This window comes from Mustela lutreola, chromosome 10 (genome assembly GCF_030435805.1).
Source record: "Mustela lutreola isolate mMusLut2 chromosome 10, mMusLut2.pri, whole genome shotgun sequence".
NCBI lineage: Eukaryota > Metazoa > Chordata > Mammalia > Carnivora > Mustelidae > Mustela > Mustela lutreola.
In genome coordinates, this window is record NC_081299.1 from 11,832,305 (window position 1) to 11,844,944 (window position 12,640).

The window sequence follows — 12,640 nt, forward strand, 5'->3', positions numbered from 1 at the left end:
GAACCCCCAGCACCTCGAAATCTGACCCCATCCGGAGACAGCATCCTTCCAGAGGGAAGCAAGCCCAAAATGAAATTGTCAGGTGGCCTGAACCCAATGTGCAGGGGTCCTCATGATAAAAGGGGTGACCTGGGGGCAGATGTGCAGGGAGAATGCCACATGAGTGAGGAGGCAGCCATTTAAGAGCCCCGAAAATGGCCAGGAAAAGGTATTTTCCTGGGGCACCAGGGTGGCTCAGTTGGTTAAGTGGCTGCCTTTGGCTCAGGTCATAATCCCAGAGTCCTAGGATCGAGTCCCACATCGGGCTTTCTGCTCAGCAGGGAGCCTGCTTCTCCCTCTCCCTCTGCCTGCCACTCTGCCTACTTGTGCTCTCTATCTCTGTCAAATTAAAAAATAAATAAATAAATAAATAAATAAAATATTTAAAAAAAAAAAAGGTATTTTCCTCCCAGTGGTCAGAAGGAACCAGCCCCACGATATATCCATCTCGGACTTCCAGCCTCCAGAAATTGACTTGAGACAGTCCATTTCTGCTGTTCGAGCCACTCAGTTTGTGGACTTCTCTATGGCAGCCCTAGCAAATAGATACACCACGGTTCAGTCACTCTTTCTTCCCCCTCTCCATGCTCTGTGCGTTGGAAGAAAGTCATGCGCAGCCTGCAATTAAGCTCCACTCCTTGAGGGGAGAGTGGCTCCGGAAGCTGTTTGGAATTCTAATCCATGGACGGTATCTGCGTTAGTCATGTGTTCGTTGTCTGTGTCCCCTAACCAGACTCGACCTCCTAGGGCTTGGGTGGTGGCTCTTCAGCTCACTGCCATGTCTCAGCATCTAGAACAGTGCCTGGTACAGAGTAGGGACCCGAATATTCGAATGTCCAAAAGCGATGAGTCAACAATGATGATAATTCGAAATGGACTAAATTATCTACTTTAAAGACGTAGATAGTCTGTGTAGATGGAGAAGTACAATTTTGTACTAAAGAAACTCCCTAAATATTAAATCACAGGAAGTTTGAAGAATAGAATGGAAAAAAGACAGATGAAAAGAAATGCCAACCTAAAGGAAACTGGTATGGCTTAAATATCAAGGATAAAACGTTATTAGAGGAGTGCCCGGGCGACTTACTCAGTTACACACCTGACCTTTGATCTCAGCTCAGGTCTTGATCTCAGGGCTATGAGTTCATGCCCTGCATTGGGCTCTACCCTGGGCATGGCGCTTACATTAAAAAAAAGAGAAAGAGAGAGAGAGAGAATTATGGTGAAAACATTATTAGGAAACAATAATGTTATTGATTATAATAAAATAGAATAATTATAAATAAATAAAATTTAAGGAGATTGCCACATAATGTTAAAAGGTTCTGTACGGGGGCACCTGGGTGGCTCAGTGGGTTAGGCCTCTGCCTTTAGCTCAGGTCATGATCTCAGGGTCCTGGGATTGAGTCCCGCATCAGGCTCTCTGCTCAGTGGGGAGACTGCTTCCCCCTCTGTCTCTGCCTGCTGCTCTGCCTGCTTGTGATCTCTCTCTCTCTGCCAAATAAATAAATAAAACTTTAAAAAAAATGGTTTGGTACATTGGAAAGCCAGAATAATTCTGAACCTGTATGCTCTAATAACATGAGTTCAAAATATATAAAGTGAACTTCTTGGCTTTTCTTCTTGCCTTTCTTTTGTATATCCTGGACTGGATACCAAAGAAGGTAGGAACCCAGAAACATCAAAAGGCAGAGATGATTAAAAAAAAAAAAAAAGGCTCCAAAAAAGTCTGCCTTCTCGGGCCAATGAATAAGAAAAGAGGCAGCCGAGCAACAAAGGCCATCTTAGACAGTGTACCGCTGTGCTCCAGCCGCACACCCCAGAAAGAACTGTCTCCAGTATCATCCCAACAGCAAAATTTACAGGAATGGAAATTGTACGTCCATCTCAGACTCCCAGCCTCTACTGTGGCTTTCGGGCCACAGTGGAATTGAAATACATCTGAATAATTTCAAACTCCTGGCAACTAAAAAAATATGCTTGTCAATGATCCATGGGTCAAAGAAGAAGTCTCAAGAGAAGTAAAAAAAAAAAAAAAATACATTGAACTGAATGAAAAGCGGAATACATCCTATCAAAATGTATGGAGCACAGAGGAAGCTGTGCTGAGAGAGAAACCTACACTAAATGCTGATGTGGAAAGGTGATGTAGAAGTCTCGAGCCATGTTCCAAGCTCCCACTGTGAGAAGCTAGAATAGTGAAAGAAGCCCAAAGTAAGCAGAGGCAAGAAAGTCATCAAGCTAAGAGCAAAAATCAATGCTGTCCAAAACAGAAGAACAATAGAGAAATCAATGAAACAAAAAGCTGGTTCTTTAAGAAGGTCAGTAAAGTGGACAAGTGTCTAGTGAGACTGACAAAAAAGACAGAAGGCATGGGTTGTCAATGTCAGGAAGGAAGCCAGGGATATCCATACAGAACCTGGGGCTATCAAAAGATTTAGAAGGAAATAATACAAACTACACGTGTAAGTCTGACAACTTAGTTGAAGCGGGCCCCTTTCTCAGAAAACACAAAGAACCAAGATTCACCCAGTATGAAATAGGGAATTTGGCCCTGTACCACTTAAAGGAATTGAATCCATAATTTAAAAACTCCTGAAGGGCATGCAGCTCTTGATCTCAGGGTCCTGGATTTGAGCCCCACGTTGGTGTAGAGATTACTTAAATAAGTAAAACCTAGAATCCATAAGTAAATAAAAACTCGTAAAAAAGAAATCCGGCCCAGATGTTTTTGCTGGAGAACCCTACCGTGCATTGAGAGAATTATCACCAGTCCTGCACAGTCTCTTCCAGAAAACAGAAGAGGAGGTCATTTTGCAATTCATTTTATGAAGCCCGAATGACACCGAAAAATAGAGAGCACTAAAAATATTACACATATAAAGTACAAAAAATACAAGAATCACAAAAATCTATGAAGGCAAAGTGGACTGAATGCTGAGCACTGGGTGGGGGGTGGATTTTAACCCGTCTCACTAACTGATGAGACCGACAAGGAAATCCGTAGTCAGCAGAAGGTTTGAGAAGGACAAATAGTAGACCCCACCCACTCAACAGACACGAGCACTTTGCATCGATCATAGACGCACACACATTCTTCTTGAGCACAGGTGACATAAGTGAAAACTGACCATGTGAATCCAGTCCAGAAAGTAAGTCTCAACAAAATGGAAATAAATTGCATCCTTTAGTCCACATCCGACTCTTGTGCAATGAACTTAAAACTCAGTACAGATAGTAAGAAAAACCTATTCGTGTGGAATTAAAAAAAAAAAGATTTATTTATTGATTTTTGAGAAGTTGCGGGGAGGAACAGAGAAGGAGAATCTTCAAGCAGACTTCCCACCTAGTGTGGAGTCCGATTCGGGGCTTGATCCCATGACCCATGAGACCACGACCTGAGCCAAAACCAAGAGTCAAACGCTTCTTAGCTGACTGAGCCACCCAGATGCCCCTTGTTGGGAAATGTTTTAAAATGGCCTTGTAACTAACTTGTCAGTTAAATTATGAATGGAAATTTTGAATGAAACAATAGTGGAAAGACAATATCTGGAAACCAGTGGGCTCAGCTACAGTGGTTCTTACAAGTGTCTGCCTTTGGCTCAGGTCATGATCTGAGGGGTCTGGGATCAACCCTGCATCAGGTTCTCTGCTCCGTGGTGAGCCTGCTTCTCCTTTTCCTTCTGCCATTCTCCCCCTCCTTATGCTCTCTGGCTCTCTCTGTCAAATAAATAAATAAAATCTAAAAAAAAAACCCCAAAACCAAAATGCAGAATCTGAAATGTTTATGGTGGAAAATAAGAAAGGCAAAAAATTAGTCAAAATATAATATAATATAACATATAATATATAATATAATATGATAAAATAAAATATAATTCTCAATATAAATTGAGAATTCAGGAAAATAACAAGATTAACCCAAAGAAAGGAATGATGAGTAGAAATGTGGGAGAATTGATGAAAAAATTAGGATTAAAAAGAATCAGAATTTCGTTCTTGGAAAAGATTAATTAAATTGATAAACTTTTGGCAAGATTCAGTGGGGTGAAAAGAGAAACACATAAACAAAGGAACTTAATGAGAGAGGCACGAGAGGGTCTGATGATGTAGACTAGGTAGTTCAAGAAAGCTACCCAGTTCCTGGAGGGGACAGATACCACCTCAGATCTATTGGCCTTGGAAGGACCACTAGAAGGTCACCCACATTGCAGTCTTTTGGAAGAGGCAGTCCTGCCCCTCAGGGAGCTTCACAGTCCCACTGGCAAACATGCAGGAGCTTAGGCCTTCAGGGGTATCTGCTTGCTGTCTGATGGAAGTCCCCAGGGCAGGAGCCCTTTCCTTGGATGGTATCCAACTGTCAGATTACCATATGGCTGCCCACTGATTCCCAGAGCAGCTGCACCCTCCCCCGACTCCACAGCTGGGTGAGCGTTCCAGTTTCTCCACATCTTCACCAACACTTGTCATTATCTGTGGTTTTTTTTTTTTTTTTTTTGATAGTAGCCATCCTAGTGGGTGTGAGGTGGTCTCTCAGTGTGGTTCTGATTTACATTTCCCTCCTGAATGCCAATACTGAGCATCTTTTCATGTGTCTTTTGGCCGTCTTCTTTGGAGAAATGTCTATGTCTTGTAAATCCTGGGACACCTGGTGGTGGAGTCCGTTCAGCGTCCTGCTCTGGATTTTGACTCAGGTCATGATTGCAGGGTCATGAGATGGAGCCCTGAGTGGGGCTTTGCGCTGGGCACAGAGCGTGCTTGAGATTCTCTCTCTTCCTCTCCCTCTGCCCCATCTGCGTGTCTCACTCTCTCTCAAAAACAAACAAACCAATAAACAAACACCTTGGTCCATTTTGTAACGGGGTTGTTGTTTTGCTATTGAATTGTAAGAATTCTTGATATATTCTGGATAGTAGACCCTTGTCAGAGTGCAGTTTGTGAATATTTCCCCATTCTCTCAAATGTCTTTCACTTTCTGGATTTTGTCTTTGAAGCACAAATTTTAAAATTTTGAGGAAGCCCACTTCATCTTATCTTTTTTTAGGTGCTAAAATTAAATATAGATGAAAAGAAAAACATGTGTGCAACAAGTGTGAAAACTCAGATGTACCAGACACATTTCTAGAAAAATGTAACTGATCCATCCAACCCGTGGTGTGCTGGTAAATGCTTTACAGTTGGCACCCCAAACCAATAACCCACACACGCACACGCACAAAACCCCCTCTGTTGGTAGCATTTGCCAGTTTCCGTGGTGTGACTTTTCCCACCATGACCAGGTTCAAGCTACAGTGCGGCATTGCTGAGTGCAGAGGTGGGCAGAGATGTACAGCGTCCCCTTTGCAAAGCCGGCCTCCAGCACTCTGCGGAGCTGTGACAAGAAATGGACTCCTGCTGTGTCTTCCTGCACCTGAGCCCCCGCCGAGCCACCCTCCCCTCTGGAAGGGTCGCTGATGGTGCAGCCAGCGAGGGCCCATTGGGGTAGGCTCCTGCCAGGGAGCGGTAGCCCAGGAGCTCCCCCTCACTGGTGGCCCAGCTTCCTTTCCTGGTTCTGTACACCCCCAGAGCGTTCCCTGAGGCCTCCACCCAGGTCCTGGCCATGGTAGGGATCTGCCGAGTCTGGGGGAGGGAGGGTGGGGAAGGGCAGGGAGGCTCACATCGCCCCTTCCTCCTGCCCCTCACTGTCCGCCAGCCGAAACTCCTAGGTGGGGAGGAGAAAACCAGGGGAAGGAGAGAAGCACGTTATTTACTGGGCGCCTCCTGGGTGCCGGCCCAGTGAGAGCCCTGGAACATGAGCTCATCACCACCGTTTCAGGGCAGTGGTCCACTCTGAAACTTTGAACCTCACCAGGCTTGTGTAGACTCAGGCATCACAGAATGTCAGTGACCAGCTTCTGGAAGTGGAGGCTCAGAGAGGGCCAGCAATACGCCCAAGGTCACACAGTGGGCCATGGCAGAGTTCATCTGGAACCTCAGACTATGGACTCCCATCCCAGCTTTGGAACTGTACAAATGTGGGTGTGGCCCACAAAACCTCTTCAGCGCCCCACCCCCCCATGCTGCCTTGCACTGGCCTGGGGATCCCCATGGGGTCGAACATATCCCGAAATCAGGTGTGGCTATGTCTGCCCCGTTGTTTCCTGCAGGGAGCCCTGGAAGCCCCACTCCCAGGCTACGGTGGAGGCGGAAGGCAGCAAGGCCGGCTCTGAGCAGCAGAGACAGGACCCCCATCCTGTGAAGGCTGCGTGCTCCGAGCACTCCCCAAAGGAGCCAGGCATCCCCTGGACCCTTCCGGAGGCTGCGGGTACCAAGGAGACACAAAGCGTGGGCTTCGGAGGCAGACAGCCAGGCTGGCATTCCAGCTCCCCACATAACTGCTGCATGACCTTGGGCCAAGTGTCTCAACATCTTTGAACCTCCATTTCCTCTCGTAAAGGTGCCTGGTCCCACAGTGATCGTGATGAGCTCATGTTCCAGGGTTCTCGCTGGGCCAGCACACAGGAGGCGCTCAGTAAATAGTATGTTTCTCTCCTTCGCCTGGTTTTCTCCCCCACCAGGGCATCCTGCTGGCTGATGGTGAGGGGCAGGAGGGAGGGGTGATGTGAGCCTCCAGGTCCTCCCCCATCTCCCCCCTCCCACCTCCCCACCCCTGTCTTAGCAGATCCCTACCATGGCCAGAACCTGGGTGGAGGCCTCAGGGAATGCTCTGGGGGCTTACAGAGCTAGGAGTGGGGAAGGGGGTTCAACCTAAGGTAAATCCCAAATACCCCTAATACAGATCTTTCTGAAACCTGGGTTCCCACAAGGACAGGTTGAGGTACAGAGTGGCTCTACTTGGCCCCATTGCTGGGAGAGTCCCAGACAAGGGGGCCAAGCTGTGCTGGGGAGGTCCTTTGTGACCTTGGGCAGGTCATTGCCCTTCCTGGGGTCCTCACTGTTCCTTCCCACTCAGCCCCAGGCTCCCTCTGGCTCTGACCATTGGAGATTTCTAGCTCCTGCCCAGCCTTGGCTCACACAGAAGCTGCGCCCCAGGCTCCCTGGGGCAGACCCATAAACCAGGCTCGTAAATACCTGGCAGGACAGCAGGCCTCTCTCAAACAGAACTGTTTCCCAAACAGGATTGAGAAAGGCTAGCTCTGGGCGACCCTGAGTCAGCCTGTCAGTCAGCCCGTCACAGGGGCACCGGTTCTGGGCCGTTTGGCTGCCTGGCCTTCTGGACCAAGTGTCTGGGAAACCAGCTCTCTTAGTCACCCTTCACTCTTTCCTGCCTCCGTCCTCACCTTCTTCCCTTTGGAGATAAACTTGGGCTCTAGTCCTGCATCCCTGTGTGGCCTTGGCCATGCCACTTTTCCTTCTGGGCCTCAGTTTTTTCACTTGTCCAACAGGGAGGCCAGTCCTGGGCTGGCCTTGCTTTTGGGCGGTGATGATGCTCAGGAAAAACATTACAGGAAAGCTTTTTGCCAGTAGTGAGTGGATATGGGATTTAAGAATAACTTTCACAATACAGCTGGTCCCTTCCACAGACAGAAACAGAGTTTCCCTAGGCTCCTCCATCAAACTACAGATTCTTCCAGGACAGAACTGTGCCCATTAGATCAGAAGTTTTGATAAAGAGGGCGAGAGGGGCTTTGGGTAATCCTTAGCTCCTGTAAGGTAGAAGCTGTGTTTCCCCCATCAGACTAGCTGATCTGTGTGGTCAGATTGGAAGCTTCTCAGGGGTAGGGCTGTGCCTCCTCTATCAGAAAATGCCCGAGGGACAGGCAGTTTGTCTCTACACTTAGTCTGGGGATCCCTCAGAGCCTGGTCTGTGCCTACCCCTTCAGACTGGGGTCTCCCCCTGTTCCCTGCCTTTCTTCTTCACAGCCAGCACCCAGGAGGACTGTGTTGTGGGTGGCCGCAGGGTATGTGCTGGCCCGTAGGGATATGCAGGGCTTCGGGACGAGCGGCTCTCCCTGCCAGGCCATACTGGCACTGGGCACTCCCAGGACGGAGGACCAGGGTCGGTCTGGGTCCTTCCAGACCATGTTGGGGCTGACTGGCTCTCAGACTTGGCCAAAGCCTGATTGACCTCACGGTGGTTCCCCTGGGGGTGTCCCTGGGGCTGGGGGCCCTGGGGGTGCTGTTGGGGAGCGGGCAGAGAGGGGCAGCTAGAGGGCTGGTGGTCGACCCTAGCAGCACTCTGAGGATCAGCTACCCAGTCCTCTCAGATGTGAAGATGTGAAGACCAAGGTCATGGAGCCGGTGCCCAAAGCCCCCCAACCCCCACAGGCCAGTCGGCACGCGGCACCAGATCTCGGGGCTCCTGACTCCTGGCTCCACTCTACCGGCCTGCTTCTTGCAGCTGTGCTCTTGGGGAACCTCCCCTCTAATCTGGGGGTGAACAGAATCCCCCTCCCCACACCCCTCTATGGTTAGCACCGAGCCCGGATAAGCCAGGGGCGAGAGCGTGGGGCTGGTCTGGGAAGACGACGTACGTGCGCCTCTTACCTTTGCTCCCGGCCCCATCCTGCCTCCTCCTCTCTCCCTGTTCCTGGCCCGCAGCCCTGCCCCTCTGCACGGGAGACTTTCCAAGACTGAGCCCTGAGTAAGGCATGGGTGGATGCCTGCCTCGGAGGGGCACAGGGGTCCCGGCCAGGGAAGCCAGCAGGGACCACAGACCCTCCTGGAAGTCACCTGCTTAGCATGGGTGGCACGTGATTTTTGTGTCCTGCTCGACTAACCGCAAGGGGCTGGTAGTTTCTCTTTTTCAGGCTGATTTATAGGCACTTTTCATACATGCTGGACGTGAGTCCTTTGTCAGACATACAGATCTCTGCTCTCTGGAAATGTAATTCATGTAGTCACTGGTCATTCTGGGAGCCTCAGGGTTGACCGGCCAGGCCCTGCTGGTGCCGGCACCTGTGATGTGCCCCTGCCCTGGCATGGAGAACGAGAGGGAACGCAGCTGGTGAGAAGCCGGTTCCTCTTGCCACACTAAAGTGGTTTTCTTTGGAAATGTTGAATCAAGGAGAATTTCTTCAGAACTTGGGTGGGGTGGACAGAAAGGTTTCCCTGTGTTTGTTTTCTGGGGTAGGTCTTTACATTCTTTGCAGTGAGCACCGCTTCTAGAAATTTCCTTGACTCCCCATGTCCCAGTGCGTAAATGTGGGCTCGCCTGTTGACCTTTTCCCTGGTTTCTGCCCTGGTTTTGTGTGTTATGGCTGGACCCATGAGGACATGGCGGAGAGCCTGAGCTCAGACTTAGCTGATGTCAGTGAAGTTAGGGTATAGGAACAGCCCGCCTGGCTCTTGTGCCGTAGTTCTGCAGGAGTCCAGGCTGGAAGGCAGGGAATGGGGAGGTGGAGATGCCCCAGTGGAGGCCTGGTTCCTAGGAGAGAGGACAAGCTTCGGAGGTTCCCGGGCTGCCCTTCCCAGAAAAGACAGCAAGAGGAAAGCAAGAAGGAAATACGGGGTGTGTTGACAGCTTTTAGGGTGTTGGCTACAGGCCATCTGGTAAAACCTGGAACCTGCTTGCCAAAGACTTAATATGATTAACTGTGTTTTCTTCACATCCAGGCCAAGTGGCAGAGGACCTGGCTTCTAGCTTTGGCTCTGTGGCTGGCTGCTGTGTGACCCAGAGCCAGTCACTTGCCCTCTCTGGACCTCAGTCTCCCTGTGCCTTGCCCTTCCTCCTGCACCCTTGCGGTGGTGGATCCAGTTTGATCGGCTGAGTAACCTGATGGCTCCTAGCCTCAGTTTCCTCATCTGCACAGTGGGGATACACACAGCCACCACGTGGGAGGTGTATCGGGGTGTGTGTCCCCAGCACCCAGGGCGGGTGCAAAGTAGGTGATCCCTCCATGTCCGAGGTTGGGAGCAGGAGTTTGGGGAAAGGGAGGCCCTGTCCCTCCCTCTGTCTTTTGGTTTGTCTTTCTCTGTCTCTACTGCTCTCTGTGCCTCTCTTCCTCACTTCTGTCCCTTTATTCCCTGTTTTGAATTTTCCTTGTCTCTGTCTCCGTTTCTTCCTGTCTCTGTGTATCTCTCTGTCCCTTCTCCCTCTGGAGGACCTTTTGGCTTCACCGAGCCACAGGGCCAGGCTAGAGTGGGGAGAAAGCTGGAGCTTGGCGCCCAGGCTGCACTGTGCTCCCCGAGGGCCACAGCTGGGGTGTGATGGAGCCCAGAGGGCTCTGTCACGGGGTGGCTGGAACCCCTGCCTAGACAACCTCGGGCTGCTGACTGGCTGTGGGCGAGTGGCTGAGAACACCTGTACCACCGTTGAGTCTCATTTTTTTTTTTTTTTCATTCAAGCTAGCTTCCTGACCTCCCAGAGCTGAAGGCTTGGCCACTCCCTGTTTCTGTCCCTCTGAAATATGCAGTCTTGCCAGTGTGATGGGGGAAATGGGGTTAAAACAGGTGGTTTCCTGGGACAGAGCCTTGTGCCGGGGAGGGGGGTTGCTACTGAGAGAACAGAACATTCCATGGAAGCCAGAGGCAGGCGTGTGACACGGCTTCCTGGAGGTAGTGGACTGTGAGGGTCTAGGAGAGGGACTGGTATGCACCGAGTGCCTACCGGGGACCTGGCCGTGCCGAATGCTTTGTAAGCAGGACCTCAGTGTCTTCATCTGTGGAGTGGGGACAAGCACAGCCACCACCTGGGAAGTGTCACGGGGGACATGTTGAGGCCAAAGCTGATCCCCCAATATCCCAAATGCTCCTCCAGAGGGAAGTGGGGGGAGGGGGGACCGTGAGATGCACAGAGACGAGAAGAAACAGAGAAATGGAGACAGAGGAAGTCCAACCCAGAGAATAAAGGGACAGAAGTGAGGAAGAGGGCTGTCCATGGTCACCCAGCCAAGGAGTGATGGGCCAGGGCTGAACCTTACCCCGGACCCATGTTCTGTCCACTGTTCGTACAGCCTGTCCAGCTGCTGACCCCCTGCCAATACTCCTACTGCTCCTTTTTCCTTCCCTGTCTGAGGGAAACAGAATAGTCTGTGTGTCCTGGGCAAATTGCTGGCCCTCTCTGGGCTCATTAGTGGTGACAAACCAGGCCCATGGCTTTCAGGCTGGATCTGGAGAGCCCCAGGCTCCCGATCAAGGACTACAGGTACTGCTGGAGCAGGGAGGGTGAGCCTACTACTCAGGGCCCCTACTCTGTGTGGGCCTGAGAGTCTACTGTTTGGTCTGTTTTCAGTGTAAGCCCCTGAGCATCCAGCTTATCTCGAAAGCTTCCTCTTTCCCTGACGTTTTGGCAGAGTATGTGTCCCCCCCCGCCCCGGCCATCAGGGCCCTTTCTGAGGGGGGGCATCTGCCCCTGGGCTGCCCACCAAGCCCAGGGCTCAGGCCAGGCCAAGGCCAGAGGGGCCAGATGGCTGGGGCTCATGTCATGGAAGCTCCCAGGGTTTGAAGGAGCCAGAGAGACAGAGTTAGGTGGCTGGGACCCAGATGGTCTTACTGGTGTGAGGTGTCGAGGATGGAATGTCTTTCGAGTCCTGCCATCTGGCCTCTGTGCCAGACACAGGACAATCTTACCTCCCTAGGGCAGAAGGTCGGGGTGTGTGTGGGCGTGCGAATGCGTGTGTGTGTGTGCACGCATGTGTATGTGTGTGAGTAATGCAGCAAGAGGGGCGAGGCCTGTGGCACCAAGGACAGTAGAATATGGTAGAACAAGCTCAGAGTCCCACGGACAGGACCGTGGCCCTGTTTCCATCTTCATGGGCAGGAGACCTCAGACAACATGTCTCCCCCTGCCAAGCGGAGGCGACAGCAGCCTGCCATCTCGCTCCACTCTGAGAAAGCACGATGGTGCCTGAGAGGCCTGACGCACCGAGCCGGCGCCCTGAAGGGCTCAGTGACCTCTGGCTGCCATCACTACCATGCTTTCTCTCCACGCATGCGTCCCTGGGCCTCTGCACTGTTCCCTGTTGGGGCTCTCGGGAAGCTTCGTCGTCGCTACCCTTCACACGCCCACAGTCCCCATTAGCCAGCCGCTCCTAGAAGGCAGGCTGCGGCCAGGTCTTGTCCTCTGCTCCCGGCCTGGCCCATGGGGGAGCTGCCCAGGAAACCTTGATGGCATAAATATGCCCGACTGATATGGGGAACGATGCCAGGCTCTTCTGTCCAGTGGTTTCTCCCCTGGGGGCCTGCGGAGATGATGTCTCATAGCAGCTGGACAGGCCAGATCCAGATGGAAGGTCCCTAGTGGACAGGGCTGCCCTATATGAAAGAGGAGTTTTTCAAGGACCCCTATCAGGTGGCCGGAGAATCCAGGTTTCTTGCTCCGAGGCTGATTCCTTGTCTTCTACTTCACGTTGCCTCTAGGAGGCTGTGTATTTTTGAAGCAAGTTGCTCTCCCTCTCTCTGTCTCTATGTGTTTGATGAGGCAGGTGGACCAAGTTTTCTGGGAGTGCTTGCTGAGATGTGACGTGTTGGGAGATGCCCAGGAGAGGTACAGTCCCTCACCCCCTCTCCGGGAACGATTCCCTAGCTCTGTGTGAGCTGGTAGAAGGTGCCTGATTGTCACGGTGGGACCGCAAGTCCAGCCAGGTTGGCTGACACTGGAAGATACTGGATCTCTACTGTAGCAGCTGTGAAGAAGGGCTGTCATCATGGGGGGAGCCCC